The 13,923-nt window shown below is 47.6% G+C and overlaps 9 non-coding genes across 9 annotated transcripts; all 9 read left to right on the plus strand.

Annotated features, from left to right (window-relative positions):
• The first annotated feature begins 1,278 nt into the window (after nt 1-1,278).
• On the plus strand, nt 1,279-1,469 carry LOC142684806 (U2 spliceosomal RNA). Its single transcript, XR_012854394.1, has one exon. It is a non-coding gene; the product is annotated as a U2 spliceosomal RNA (small nuclear RNA).
• A 1,292-nt stretch (nt 1,470-2,761) lies between these two features.
• Nucleotides 2,762-2,952, plus strand: LOC142684818 (U2 spliceosomal RNA). Its single transcript, XR_012854405.1, has one exon. It is a non-coding gene; the product is annotated as a U2 spliceosomal RNA (small nuclear RNA).
• A 1,277-nt stretch (nt 2,953-4,229) lies between these two features.
• LOC142684830 (U2 spliceosomal RNA) lies at nt 4,230-4,420 on the plus strand. The gene has a single exon (XR_012854416.1). It is a non-coding gene; the product is annotated as a U2 spliceosomal RNA (small nuclear RNA).
• A 1,312-nt stretch (nt 4,421-5,732) lies between these two features.
• Nucleotides 5,733-5,923, plus strand: LOC142684843 (U2 spliceosomal RNA). The gene has a single exon (XR_012854427.1). It is a non-coding gene; the product is annotated as a U2 spliceosomal RNA (small nuclear RNA).
• Nucleotides 5,924-7,195: 1,272 nt separating this feature from the next.
• Nucleotides 7,196-7,386, plus strand: LOC142684855 (U2 spliceosomal RNA). Its single transcript, XR_012854438.1, has one exon. It is a non-coding gene; the product is annotated as a U2 spliceosomal RNA (small nuclear RNA).
• A 1,300-nt stretch (nt 7,387-8,686) lies between these two features.
• LOC142684867 (U2 spliceosomal RNA) lies at nt 8,687-8,877 on the plus strand. Its single transcript, XR_012854449.1, has one exon. It is a non-coding gene; the product is annotated as a U2 spliceosomal RNA (small nuclear RNA).
• Nucleotides 8,878-10,161: 1,284 nt separating this feature from the next.
• On the plus strand, nt 10,162-10,352 carry LOC142684879 (U2 spliceosomal RNA). The gene has a single exon (XR_012854460.1). It is a non-coding gene; the product is annotated as a U2 spliceosomal RNA (small nuclear RNA).
• Nucleotides 10,353-11,640: 1,288 nt separating this feature from the next.
• Nucleotides 11,641-11,831, plus strand: LOC142684891 (U2 spliceosomal RNA). Its single transcript, XR_012854471.1, has one exon. It is a non-coding gene; the product is annotated as a U2 spliceosomal RNA (small nuclear RNA).
• Nucleotides 11,832-13,123: 1,292 nt separating this feature from the next.
• LOC142684903 (U2 spliceosomal RNA) lies at nt 13,124-13,314 on the plus strand. The gene has a single exon (XR_012854482.1). It is a non-coding gene; the product is annotated as a U2 spliceosomal RNA (small nuclear RNA).
• The last annotated feature ends 609 nt before the right edge of the window (nt 13,315-13,923 follow it).

Here is a 13,923-nt window from a genome sequence, read left to right on the forward strand (position 1 = left end):
GATTCCAAAAGTGTTTTTTGTCTTTGCTATTGTTTCTGTCTTTCTGAAGGGATCTCCCCTTTTAATCCCATTATTTCAACACCTGTTGGACAATGCATGAGTGATAATGAGCTCATTGATTAAATGCAATTAATGAATAGATTGCCACCTCTTGTTGTGTGTCGTCTGTGTTTCTGTGTTTCCGGCATTTCACATTGGAACACCTCATTCACCTTCCTTGTCTTCTCTCCGCCCTCCCTTTTAGGTAAGTTAAAGAGCTGCACCTGAGCCAGCCACTGATTGATTGATTGATTGATTGATTGATTGATTGATTGATTGATTGATTGATTGATTGATTGATGCAGCACAACAGTCAAATAGTGGAGTGGAGTAGGGGAACAGCAAACAGCCAATAAAGCAGCCCGCCCGCTCGCCTGCCCGCCACAATGGACCTACCTGTGTACACTAGATGGATGTGATGGAATGTACTGTCGTCCCTACATTTCAAGAAGAAGTAAGAATTGCAGTTGCAACAAAGCCTTGCTTGCCTACAAAGAGAGCAGCAATTTGGATTTGTTACTATGTTACCTAGAAGAATAACAAACTGTGCAAGGATGGAGGTTGTAGGAGCAAGGAGAAGTTGTCTGTAAAGTTGGTGGATGCCTATTTTCCATTTTGCAGTCCCTTGTCTCCCTCTTGTGGCCTCCTGGAGGCAACTAGCTGTGCAAAAAAAAGACAGCCTGGCGGCCGGCTGTTGCAGTGTTGCCCTCTCAGGCAACACTGAGTGACTGACTGAGCCTCACCGTCTTATATAAAGTTCAGACGGAACTTTGCACGTGTCATAGTGGAGCCCTCAGGATTCCAGAGCCAGCTTTCTGACATCATAATGGGGCCTCAGAGATAAAAGCCTGGGCCCAGGCAGTGTTGGTCAGTGCTGCTCAGCAGGCAGCACTGGACTGGACTGGATTACAGCTGATACAAGGTGTGAAGGAACAAGGGGTGGCTGTGGGCATGCACTTGCTGCCGCTGCCAGTGTTTATCTGCATGGCAGCAGGGCATTTGGGCGTTGCCAGGAAGGCGTTTTTATGTAGATTCCTCCTCTTTCAGCACTGCATTGTGGTGCAAGCAAAAGAAGCAAATCCTGTCTGGCTTCCTCTCCGGCCTTTATTCACCTCCCGTGTAGCTGTGAGTGTGTGAGCCTGCAGGGCCCCATGGAATTGCCTAGAAGTAGGCTGAATCGCTGCAAGGGCTGAACAGCAGTATCGGGCAGGCTCGGGCAACGCGCGGCCCGTTCGGGTTATCGCTTCTCGGCCTTTTGGCTAAGATCAAGTGTAGTATCTGTTCTTATCAGTTTAATATCTGATACGTCCCCTATCTGGGGACCATATATTAAATGGATTTTTAGAACAGGGAGATGGAAATAGAGCTTGCTCTGTCCACTCCACGCATTGACCTGGTATTGCAGTATTTCCAGGACCGGTGCACCCTTTCCTTATGTGTTGACTAAAAGCAGATTCCAAAAGTGTTTTTTGTCTTTGCTATTGTTTCTGTCTTTCTGAAGGGATCTCCCCTTTTAATCCCATTATTTCAACACCTGTTGGACAATGCATGAGTGATAATGAGCTCATTGATTAAATGCAATTAATGAATAGATTGCCACCTCTTGTTGTGTGTCGTCTGTGTTTCTGTGTTTCCGGCATTTCACATTGGAACACCTCATTCACCTTCCTTGTCTTCTCTCCGCCCTCCCTTTTAGGTAAGTTAAAGAGCTGCACCTGAGCCAGCCACTGATTGATTGATTGATTGATTGATTGATTGATTGATTGATTGATTGATTGATTGATGCAGCACAACAGTCAAATAGTGGAGTGGAGTAGGGGAACAGCAAACAGCCAATAAAGCAGCCCGCCCGCTCGCCTGCCCGCCACAATGGACCTACCTGTGTACACTAGATGGATGTGATGGAATGTACTGTCGTCCCTACATTTCAAGAAGAAGTAAGAATTGCAGTTGCAACAAAGCCTTGCTTGCCTACAAAGAGAGCAGCAATTTGGATTTGTTACTATGTTACCTAGAAGAATAACAAACTGTGCAAGGATGGAGGTTGTAGGAGCAAGGAGAAGTTGTCTGTAAAGTTGGTGGATGCCTATTTTCCATTTTGCAGTCCCTTGTCTCCCTCTTGTGGCCTCCTGGAGGCAACTAGCTGTGCAAAAAAAAGACAGCCTGGCGGCCGGCTGTTGCAGTGTTGCCCTCTCAGGCAACACTGAGTGACTGACTGAGCCTCACCGTCTTATATAAAGTTCAGACGGAACTTTGCACGTGTCATAGTGGAGCCCTCAGGATTCCAGAGCCAGCTTTCTGACATCATAATGGGGCCTCAGAGATAAAAGCCTGGGCCCAGGCAGTGTTGGTCAGTGCTGCTCAGCAGGCAGCACTGGACTGGACTGGATTACAGCTGATACAAGGTGTGAAGGAACAAGGGGTGGCTGTGGGCATGCACTTGCTGCCGCTGCCAGTGTTTATCTGCATGGCAGCAGGGCATTTGGGCGTTGCCAGGAAGGCGTTTTTATGTAGATTCCTCCTCTTTCAGCACTGCATTGTGGTGCAAGCAAAAGAAGCAAATCCCGTCTGGCTTCCTCTCCGGCCTTTATTCACCTCCCGTGTAGCTGTGAGTGTGTGAGCCTGCAGGGCCCCATGGAATTGCCTAGAAGTAGGCTGAATCGCTGCAAGGGCTGAACAGCAGTATCGGGCAGGCTCGGGCAACGCGCGGCCCGTTCGGGTTATCGCTTCTCGGCCTTTTGGCTAAGATCAAGTGTAGTATCTGTTCTTATCAGTTTAATATCTGATACGTCCCCTATCTGGGGACCATATATTAAATGGATTTTTAGAACAGGGAGATGGAAATAGAGCTTGCTCTGTCCACTCCACGCATTGACCTGGTATTGCAGTATTTCCAGGACCGGTGCACCCTTTCCTTATGTGTTGACTAAAAGCAGATTCCAAAAGTGTTCTTTGTCTTTGCTATTGTTTCTGTCTTTCTGAAGGGATCTCCCCTTTTAATCCCATTATTTCAACACCTGTTGGACAATGCATGAGTGATAATGAGCTCATTGATTAAATGCAATTAATGAATAGATTGCCACCTCTTGTTGTGTGTCGTCTGTGTTTCTGTGTTTCCGGCATTTCACATTGGAACACCTCATTCACCTTCCTTGTCTTCTCTCCGCCCTCCCTTTTAGGTAAGTTAAAGAGCTGCACCTGAGCCAGCCACTGATTGATTGATTGATTGATTGATTGATTGATTGATTGATTGCAGCACAACAGTCAAATAGTGGAGTGGAGTAGGGGAACAGCAAACAGCCAATAAAGCAGCCCGCCCGCTCGCCTGCCCGCCACAATGGACCTACCTGTGTACACTAGATGGATGTGATGGAATGTACTGTCGTCCCTACATTTCAAGAAGAAGTAAGAATTGCAGTTGCAACAAAGCCTTGCTTGCCTACAAAGAGAGCAGCAATTTGGATTTGTTACTATGTTACCTAGAAGAATAACAAACTGTGCAAGGATGGAGGTTGTAGGAGCAAGGAGAAGTTGTCTGTAAAGTTGGTGGATGCCTATTTTCCATTTTGCAGTCCCTTGTCTCCCTCTTGTGGCCTCCTGGAGGCAACTAGCTGTGCAAAAAAAAGACAGCCTGGCGGCCGGCTGTTGCAGTGTTGCCCTCTCAGGCAACACTGAGTGACTGACTGAGCCTCACCGTCTTATATAAAGTTCAGACGGAACTTTGCACGTGTCATAGTGGAGCCCTCAGGATTCCAGAGCCAGCTTTCTGACATCATAATGGGGCCTCAGAGATAAAAGCCTGGGCCCAGGCAGTGTTGGTCAGTGCTGCTCAGCAGGCAGCACTGGACTGGACTGGATTACAGCTGATACAAGGTGTGAAGGAACAAGGGGTGGCTGTGGGCATGCACTTGCTGCCGCTGCCAGTGTTTATCTGCATGGCAGCAGGGCATTTGGGCGTTGCCAGGAAGGCGTTTTTATGTAGATTCCTCCTCTTTCAGCACTGCATTGTGGTGCAAGCAAAAGAAGCAAATCCTGTCTGGCTTCCTCTCCGGCCTTTATTCACCTCCCGTGTAGCTGTGAGTGTGTGAGCCTGCAGGGCCCCATGGAATTGCCTAGAAGTAGGCTGAATCGCTGCAAGGGCTGAACAGCAGTATCGGGCAGGCTCGGGCAACGCGCGGCCCGTTCGGGTTATCGCTTCTCGGCCTTTTGGCTAAGATCAAGTGTAGTATCTGTTCTTATCAGTTTAATATCTGATACGTCCCCTATCTGGGGACCATATATTAAATGGATTTTTAGAACAGGGAGATGGAAATAGAGCTTGCTCTGTCCACTCCACGCATTGACCTGGTATTGCAGTATTTCCAGGACCGGTGCACCCTTTCCTTATGTGTTGACTAAAAGCAGATTCCAAAAGTGTTTTTTGTCTTTGCTATTGTTTCTGTCTTTCTGAAGGGATCTCCCCTTTTAATCCCATTATTTCAACACCTGTTGGACAATGCATGAGTGATAATGAGCTCATTGATTAAATGCAATTAATGAATAGATTGCCACCTCTTGTTGTGTGTCGTCTGTGTTTCTGTGTTTCCGGCATTTCACATTGGAACACCTCATTCACCTTCCTTGTCTTCTCTCCGCCCTCCCTTTTAGGTAAGTTAAAGAGCTGCACCTGAGCCAGCCACTGATTGATTGATTGATTGATTGATTGATTGATTGATTGATTGATTGATTGATTGATTGATTGATTGATTGATTGATGCAGCACAACAGTCAAATAGTGGAGTGGAGTAGGGGAACAGCAAACAGCCAATAAAGCAGCCCGCCCGCTCGCCTGCCCGCCACAATGGACCTACCTGTGTACACTAGATGGATGTGATGGAATGTACTGTCGTCCCTACATTTCAAGAAGAAGTAAGAATTGCAGTTGCAACAAAGCCTTGCTTGCCTACAAAGAGAGCAGCAATTTGGATTTGTTACTATGTTACCTAGAAGAATAACAAACTGTGCAAGGATGGAGGTTGTAGGAGCAAGGAGAAGTTGTCTGTAAAGTTGGTGGATGCCTATTTTCCATTTTGCAGTCCCTTGTCTCCCTCTTGTGGCCTCCTGGAGGCAACTAGCTGTGCAAAAAAAAGACAGCCTGGCGGCCGGCTGTTGCAGTGTTGCCCTCTCAGGCAACACTGAGTGACTGACTGAGCCTCACCGTCTTATATAAAGTTCAGACGGAACTTTGCACGTGTCATAGTGGAGCCCTCAGGATTCCAGAGCCAGCTTTCTGACATCATAATGGGGCCTCAGAGATAAAAGCCTGGGCCCAGGCAGTGTTGGTCAGTGCTGCTCAGCAGGCAGCACTGGACTGGACTGGATTACAGCTGATACAAGGTGTGAAGGAACAAGGGGTGGCTGTGGGCATGCACTTGCTGCCGCTGCCAGTGTTTATCTGCATGGCAGCAGGGCATTTGGGCGTTGCCAGGAAGGCGTTTTTATGTAGATTCCTCCTCTTTCAGCACTGCATTGTGGTGCAAGCAAAAGAAGCAAATCCTGTCTGGCTTCCTCTCCGGCCTTTATTCACCTCCCGTGTAGCTGTGAGTGTGTGAGCCTGCAGGGCCCCATGGAATTGCCTAGAAGTAGGCTGAATCGCTGCAAGGGCTGAACAGCAGTATCGGGCAGGCTCGGGCAACGCGCGGCCCGTTCGGGTTATCGCTTCTCGGCCTTTTGGCTAAGATCAAGTGTAGTATCTGTTCTTATCAGTTTAATATCTGATACGTCCCCTATCTGGGGACCATATATTAAATGGATTTTTAGAACAGGGAGATGGAAATAGAGCTTGCTCTGTCCACTCCACGCATTGACCTGGTATTGCAGTATTTCCAGGACCGGTGCACCCTTTCCTTATGTGTTGACTAAAAGCAGATTCCAAAAGTGTTTTTTGTCTTTGCTATTGTTTCTGTCTTTCTGAAGGGATCTCCCCTTTTAATCCCATTATTTCAACACCTGTTGGACAATGCATGAGTGATAATGAGCTCATTGATTAAATGCAATTAATGAATAGATTGCCACCTCTTGTTGTGTGTCGTCTGTGTTTCTGTGTTTCCGGCATTTCACATTGGAACACCTCATTCACCTTCCTTGTCTTCTCTCCGCCCTCCCTTTTAGGTAAGTTAAAGAGCTGCACCTGAGCCAGCCACTGATTGATTGATTGATTGATTGATTGATTGATTGATGCAGCACAACAGTCAAATAGTGGAGTGGAGTAGGGGAACAGCAAACAGCCAATAAAGCAGCCCGCCCGCTCGCCTGCCCGCCACAATGGACCTACCTGTGTACACTAGATGGATGTGATGGAATGTACTGTCGTCCCTACATTTCAAGAAGAAGTAAGAATTGCAGTTGCAACAAAGCCTTGCTTGCCTACAAAGAGAGCAGCAATTTGGATTTGTTACTATGTTACCTAGAAGAATAACAAACTGTGCAAGGATGGAGGTTGTAGGAGCAAGGAGAAGTTGTCTGTAAAGTTGGTGGATGCCTATTTTCCATTTTGCAGTCCCTTGTCTCCCTCTTGTGGCCTCCTGGAGGCAACTAGCTGTGCAAAAAAAAGACAGCCTGGCGGCCGGCTGTTGCAGTGTTGCCCTCTCAGGCAACACTGAGTGACTGACTGAGCCTCACCGTCTTATATAAAGTTCAGACGGAACTTTGCACGTGTCATAGTGGAGCCCTCAGGATTCCAGAGCCAGCTTTCTGACATCATAATGGGGCCTCAGAGATAAAAGCCTGGGCCCAGGCAGTGTTGGTCAGTGCTGCTCAGCAGGCAGCACTGGACTGGACTGGATTACAGCTGATACAAGGTGTGAAGGAACAAGGGGTGGCTGTGGGCATGCACTTGCTGCCGCTGCCAGTGTTTATCTGCATGGCAGCAGGGCATTTGGGCGTTGCCAGGAAGGCGTTTTTATGTAGATTCCTCCTCTTTCAGCACTGCATTGTGGTGCAAGCAAAAGAAGCAAATCCTGTCTGGCTTCCTCTCCGGCCTTTATTCACCTCCCGTGTAGCTGTGAGTGTGTGAGCCTGCAGGGCCCCATGGAATTGCCTAGAAGTAGGCTGAATCGCTGCAAGGGCTGAACAGCAGTATCGGGCAGGCTCGGGCAACGCGCGGCCCGTTCGGGTTATCGCTTCTCGGCCTTTTGGCTAAGATCAAGTGTAGTATCTGTTCTTATCAGTTTAATATCTGATACGTCCCCTATCTGGGGACCATATATTAAATGGATTTTTAGAACAGGGAGATGGAAATAGAGCTTGCTCTGTCCACTCCACGCATTGACCTGGTATTGCAGTATTTCCAGGACCGGTGCACCCTTTCCTTATGTGTTGACTAAAAGCAGATTCCAAAAGTGTTTTTTGTCTTTGCTATTGTTTCTGTCTTTCTGAAGGGATCTCCCCTTTTAATCCCATTATTTCAACACCTGTTGGACAATGCATGAGTGATAATGAGCTCATTGATTAAATGCAATTAATGAATAGATTGCCACCTCTTGTTGTGTGTCGTCTGTGTTTCTGTGTTTCCGGCATTTCACATTGGAACACCTCATTCACCTTCCTTGTCTTCTCTCCGCCCTCCCTTTTAGGTAAGTTAAAGAGCTGCACCTGAGCCAGCCACTGATTGATTGATTGATTGATTGATTGATTGATTGATTGATTGATTGATTGATTGATTGATTGATGCAGCACAACAGTCAAATAGTGGAGTGGAGTAGGGGAACAGCAAACAGCCAATAAAGCAGCCCGCCCGCTCGCCTGCCCGCCACAATGGACCTACCTGTGTACACTAGATGGATGTGATGGAATGTACTGTCGTCCCTACATTTCAAGAAGAAGTAAGAATTGCAGTTGCAACAAAGCCTTGCTTGCCTACAAAGAGAGCAGCAATTTGGATTTGTTACTATGTTACCTAGAAGAATAACAAACTGTGCAAGGATGGAGGTTGTAGGAGCAAGGAGAAGTTGTCTGTAAAGTTGGTGGATGCCTATTTTCCATTTTGCAGTCCCTTGTCTCCCTCTTGTGGCCTCCTGGAGGCAACTAGCTGTGCAAAAAAAAGACAGCCTGGCGGCCGGCTGTTGCAGTGTTGCCCTCTCAGGCAACACTGAGTGACTGACTGAGCCTCACCGTCTTATATAAAGTTCAGACGGAACTTTGCACGTGTCATAGTGGAGCCCTCAGGATTCCAGAGCCAGCTTTCTGACATCATAATGGGGCCTCAGAGATAAAAGCCTGGGCCCAGGCAGTGTTGGTCAGTGCTGCTCAGCAGGCAGCACTGGACTGGACTGGATTACAGCTGATACAAGGTGTGAAGGAACAAGGGGTGGCTGTGGGCATGCACTTGCTGCCGCTGCCAGTGTTTATCTGCATGGCAGCAGGGCATTTGGGCGTTGCCAGGAAGGCGTTTTTATGTAGATTCCTCCTCTTTCAGCACTGCATTGTGGTGCAAGCAAAAGAAGCAAATCCTGTCTGGCTTCCTCTCCGGCCTTTATTCACCTCCCGTGTAGCTGTGAGTGTGTGAGCCTGCAGGGCCCCATGGAATTGCCTAGAAGTAGGCTGAATCGCTGCAAGGGCTGAACAGCAGTATCGGGCAGGCTCGGGCAACGCGCGGCCCGTTCGGGTTATCGCTTCTCGGCCTTTTGGCTAAGATCAAGTGTAGTATCTGTTCTTATCAGTTTAATATCTGATACGTCCCCTATCTGGGGACCATATATTAAATGGATTTTTAGAACAGGGAGATGGAAATAGAGCTTGCTCTGTCCACTCCACGCATTGACCTGGTATTGCAGTATTTCCAGGACCGGTGCACCCTTTCCTTATGTGTTGACTAAAAGCAGATTCCAAAAGTGTTTTTTGTCTTTGCTATTGTTTCTGTCTTTCTGAAGGGATCTCCCCTTTTAATCCCATTATTTCAACACCTGTTGGACAATGCATGAGTGATAATGAGCTCATTGATTAAATGCAATTAATGAATAGATTGCCACCTCTTGTTGTGTGTCGTCTGTGTTTCTGTGTTTCCGGCATTTCACATTGGAACACCTCATTCACCTTCCTTGTCTTCTCTCCGCCCTCCCTTTTAGGTAAGTTAAAGAGCTGCACCTGAGCCAGCCACTGATTGATTGATTGATTGATTGATTGATTGATTGATTGATTGATTGATGCAGCACAACAGTCAAATAGTGGAGTGGAGTAGGGGAACAGCAAACAGCCAATAAAGCAGCCCGCCCGCTCGCCTGCCCGCCACAATGGACCTACCTGTGTACACTAGATGGATGTGATGGAATGTACTGTCGTCCCTACATTTCAAGAAGAAGTAAGAATTGCAGTTGCAACAAAGCCTTGCTTGCCTACAAAGAGAGCAGCAATTTGGATTTGTTACTATGTTACCTAGAAGAATAACAAACTGTGCAAGGATGGAGGTTGTAGGAGCAAGGAGAAGTTGTCTGTAAAGTTGGTGGATGCCTATTTTCCATTTTGCAGTCCCTTGTCTCCCTCTTGTGGCCTCCTGGAGGCAACTAGCTGTGCAAAAAAAAGACAGCCTGGCGGCCGGCTGTTGCAGTGTTGCCCTCTCAGGCAACACTGAGTGACTGACTGAGCCTCACCGTCTTATATAAAGTTCAGACGGAACTTTGCACGTGTCATAGTGGAGCCCTCAGGATTCCAGAGCCAGCTTTCTGACATCATAATGGGGCCTCAGAGATAAAAGCCTGGGCCCAGGCAGTGTTGGTCAGTGCTGCTCAGCAGGCAGCACTGGACTGGACTGGATTACAGCTGATACAAGGTGTGAAGGAACAAGGGGTGGCTGTGGGCATGCACTTGCTGCCGCTGCCAGTGTTTATCTGCATGGCAGCAGGGCATTTGGGCGTTGCCAGGAAGGCGTTTTTATGTAGATTCCTCCTCTTTCAGCACTGCATTGTGGTGCAAGCAAAAGAAGCAAATCCTGTCTGGCTTCCTCTCCGGCCTTTATTCACCTCCCGTGTAGCTGTGAGTGTGTGAGCCTGCAGGGCCCCATGGAATTGCCTAGAAGTAGGCTGAATCGCTGCAAGGGCTGAACAGCAGTATCGGGCAGGCTCGGGCAACGCGCGGCCCGTTCGGGTTATCGCTTCTCGGCCTTTTGGCTAAGATCAAGTGTAGTATCTGTTCTTATCAGTTTAATATCTGATACGTCCCCTATCTGGGGACCATATATTAAATGGATTTTTAGAACAGGGAGATGGAAATAGAGCTTGCTCTGTCCACTCCACGCATTGACCTGGTATTGCAGTATTTCCAGGACCGGTGCACCCTTTCCTTATGTGTTGACTAAAAGCAGATTCCAAAAGTGTTTTTTGTCTTTGCTATTGTTTCTGTCTTTCTGAAGGGATCTCCCCTTTTAATCCCATTATTTCAACACCTGTTGGACAATGCATGAGTGATAATGAGCTCATTGATTAAATGCAATTAATGAATAGATTGCCACCTCTTGTTGTGTGTCGTCTGTGTTTCTGTGTTTCCGGCATTTCACATTGGAACACCTCATTCACCTTCCTTGTCTTCTCTCCGCCCTCCCTTTTAGGTAAGTTAAAGAGCTGCACCTGAGCCAGCCACTGATTGATTGATTGATTGATTGATTGATTGATTGATTGATTGATTGATTGATGCAGCACAACAGTCAAATAGTGGAGTGGAGTAGGGGAACAGCAAACAGCCAATAAAGCAGCCCGCCCGCTCGCCTGCCCGCCACAATGGACCTACCTGTGTACACTAGATGGATGTGATGGAATGTACTGTCGTCCGTACATTTCAAGAAGAAGTAAGAATTGCAGTTGCAACAAAGCCTTGCTTGCCTACAAAGAGAGCAGCAATTTGGATTTGTTACTATGTTACCTAGAAGAATAACAAACTGTGCAAGGATGGAGGTTGTAGGAGCAAGGAGAAGTTGTCTGTAAAGTTGGTGGATGCCTATTTTCCATTTTGCAGTCCCTTGTCTCCCTCTTGTGGCCTCCTGGAGGCAACTAGCTGTGCAAAAAAAAGACAGCCTGGCGGCCGGCTGTTGCAGTGTTGCCCTCTCAGGCAACACTGAGTGACTGACTGAGCCTCACCGTCTTATATAAAGTTCAGACGGAACTTTGCACGTGTCATAGTGGAGCCCTCAGGATTCCAGAGCCAGCTTTCTGACATCATAATGGGGCCTCAGAGATAAAAGCCTGGGCCCAGGCAGTGTTGGTCAGTGCTGCTCAGCAGGCAGCACTGGACTGGACTGGATTACAGCTGATACAAGGTGTGAAGGAACAAGGGGTGGCTGTGGGCATGCACTTGCTGCCGCTGCCAGTGTTTATCTGCATGGCAGCAGGGCATTTGGGCGTTGCCAGGAAGGCGTTTTTATGTAGATTCCTCCTCTTTCAGCACTGCATTGTGGTGCAAGCAAAAGAAGCAAATCCTGTCTGGCTTCCTCTCCGGCCTTTATTCACCTCCCGTGTAGCTGTGAGTGTGTGAGCCTGCAGGGCCCCATGGAATTGCCTAGAAGTAGGCTGAATCGCTGCAAGGGCTGAACAGCAGTATCGGGCAGGCTCGGGCAACGCGCGGCCCGTTCGGGTTATCGCTTCTCGGCCTTTTGGCTAAGATCAAGTGTAGTATCTGTTCTTATCAGTTTAATATCTGATACGTCCCCTATCTGGGGACCATATATTAAATGGATTTTTAGAACAGGGAGATGGAAATAGAGCTTGCTCTGTCCACTCCACGCATTGACCTGGTATTGCAGTATTTCCAGGACCGGTGCACCCTTTCCTTATGTGTTGACTAAAAGCAGATTCCAAAAGTGTTTTTTGTCTTTGCTATTGTTTCTGTCTTTCTGAAGGGATCTCCCCTTTTAATCCCATTATTTCAACACCTGTTGGACAATGCATGAGTGATAATGAGCTCATTGATTAAATGCAATTAATGAATAGATTGCCACCTCTTGTTGTGTGTCGTCTGTGTTTCTGTGTTTCCGGCATTTCACATTGGAACACCTCATTCACCTTCCTTGTCTTCTCTCCGCCCTCCCTTTTAGGTAAGTTAAAGAGCTGCACCTGAGCCAGCCACTGATTGATTGATTGATTGATTGATTGATTGATTGATTGATTGATTGATTGATTGATGCAGCACAACAGTCAAATAGTGGAGTGGAGTAGGGGAACAGCAAACAGCCAATAAAGCAGCCCGCCCGCTCGCCTGCCCGCCACAATGGACCTACCTGTGTACACTAGATGGATGTGATGGAATGTACTGTCGTCCCTACATTTCAAGAAGAAGTAAGAATTGCAGTTGCAACAAAGCCTTGCTTGCCTACAAAGAGAGCAGCAATTTGGATTTGTTACTATGTTACCTAGAAGAATAACAAACTGTGCAAGGATGGAGGTTGTAGGAGCAAGGAGAAGTTGTCTGTAAAGTTGGTGGATGCCTATTTTCCATTTTGCAGTCCCTTGTCTCCCTCTTGTGGCCTCCTGGAGGCAACTAGCTGTGCAAAAAAAAGACAGCCTGGCGGCCGGCTGTTGCAGTGTTGCCCTCTCAGGCAACACTGAGTGACTGACTGAGCCTCACCGTCTTATATAAAGTTCAGACGGAACTTTGCACGTGTCATAGTGGAGCCCTCAGGATTCCAGAGCCAGCTTTCTGACATCATAATGGGGCCTCAGAGATAAAAGCCTGGGCCCAGGCAGTGTTGGTCAGTGCTGCTCAGCAGGCAGCACTGGACTGGACTGGATTACAGCTGATACAAGGTGTGAAGGAACAAGGGGTGGCTGTGGGCATGCACTTGCTGCCGCTGCCAGTGTTTATCTGCATGGCAGCAGGGCATTTGGGCGTTGCCAGGAAGGCGTTTTTATGTAGATTCCTCCTCTTTCAGCACTGCATTGTGGTGCAAGCAAAAGAAGCAAATCCTGTCTGGCTTCCTCTCCGGCCTTTATTCACCTCCCGTGTAGCTGTGAGTGTGTGAGCCTGCAGGGCCCCATGTAATTGCCTAGAAGTAGGCTGAATCGCTGCAAGGGCTGAACAGCAGTATCGGGCAGGCTCGGGCAACGCGCGGCCCGTTCGGGTTATCGCTTCTCGGCCTTTTGGCTAAGATCAAGTGTAGTATCTGTTCTTATCAGTTTAATATCTGATACGTCCCCTATCTGGGGACCATATATTAAATGGATTTTTAGAACAGGGAGATGGAAATAGAGCTTGCTCTGTCCACTCCACGCATTGACCTGGTATTGCAGTATTTCCAGGACCGGTGCACCCTTTCCTTATGTGTTGACTAAAAGCAGATTCCAAAAGTGTTTTTTGTCTTTGCTATTGTTTCTGTCTTTCTGAAGGGATCTCCCCTTTTAATCCCATTATTTCAACACCTGTTGGACAATGCATGAGTGATAATGAGCTCATTGATTAAATGCAATTAATGAATAGATTGCCACCTCTTGTTGTGTGTCGTCTGTGTTTCTGTGTTTCCGGCATTTCACATTGGAACACCTCATTCACCTTCCTTGTCTTCTCTCCGCCCTCCCTTTTAGGTAAGTTAAAGAGCTGCACCTGAGCCAGCCACTGATTGATTGATTGATTGATTGATTGATTGATTGATGCAGCACAACAGTCAAATAGTGGAGTGGAGTAGGGGAACAGCAAACAGCCAATAAAGCAGCCCGCCCGCTCGCCTGCCCGCCACAATGGACCTACCTGTGTACACTAGATGGATGTGATGGAATGTACTGTCGTCCCTACATTTCAAGAAGAAGTAAGAATTGCAGTTGCAACAAAGCCTTGCTTGCCTACAAAGAGAGCAGCAATTTGGATTTGTTACTATGTTACCTAGAAGAATAACAAACTGTGCAAGGATGGAGGTTGTAGGAGCAAGGA

The sequence above is a fragment of the Rhinoderma darwinii genome (genome assembly GCF_050947455.1).
Source record: "Rhinoderma darwinii isolate aRhiDar2 chromosome 5 unlocalized genomic scaffold, aRhiDar2.hap1 SUPER_5_unloc_11, whole genome shotgun sequence".
NCBI classification, from domain to species: Eukaryota; Metazoa; Chordata; class Amphibia; order Anura; family Rhinodermatidae; genus Rhinoderma; species Rhinoderma darwinii.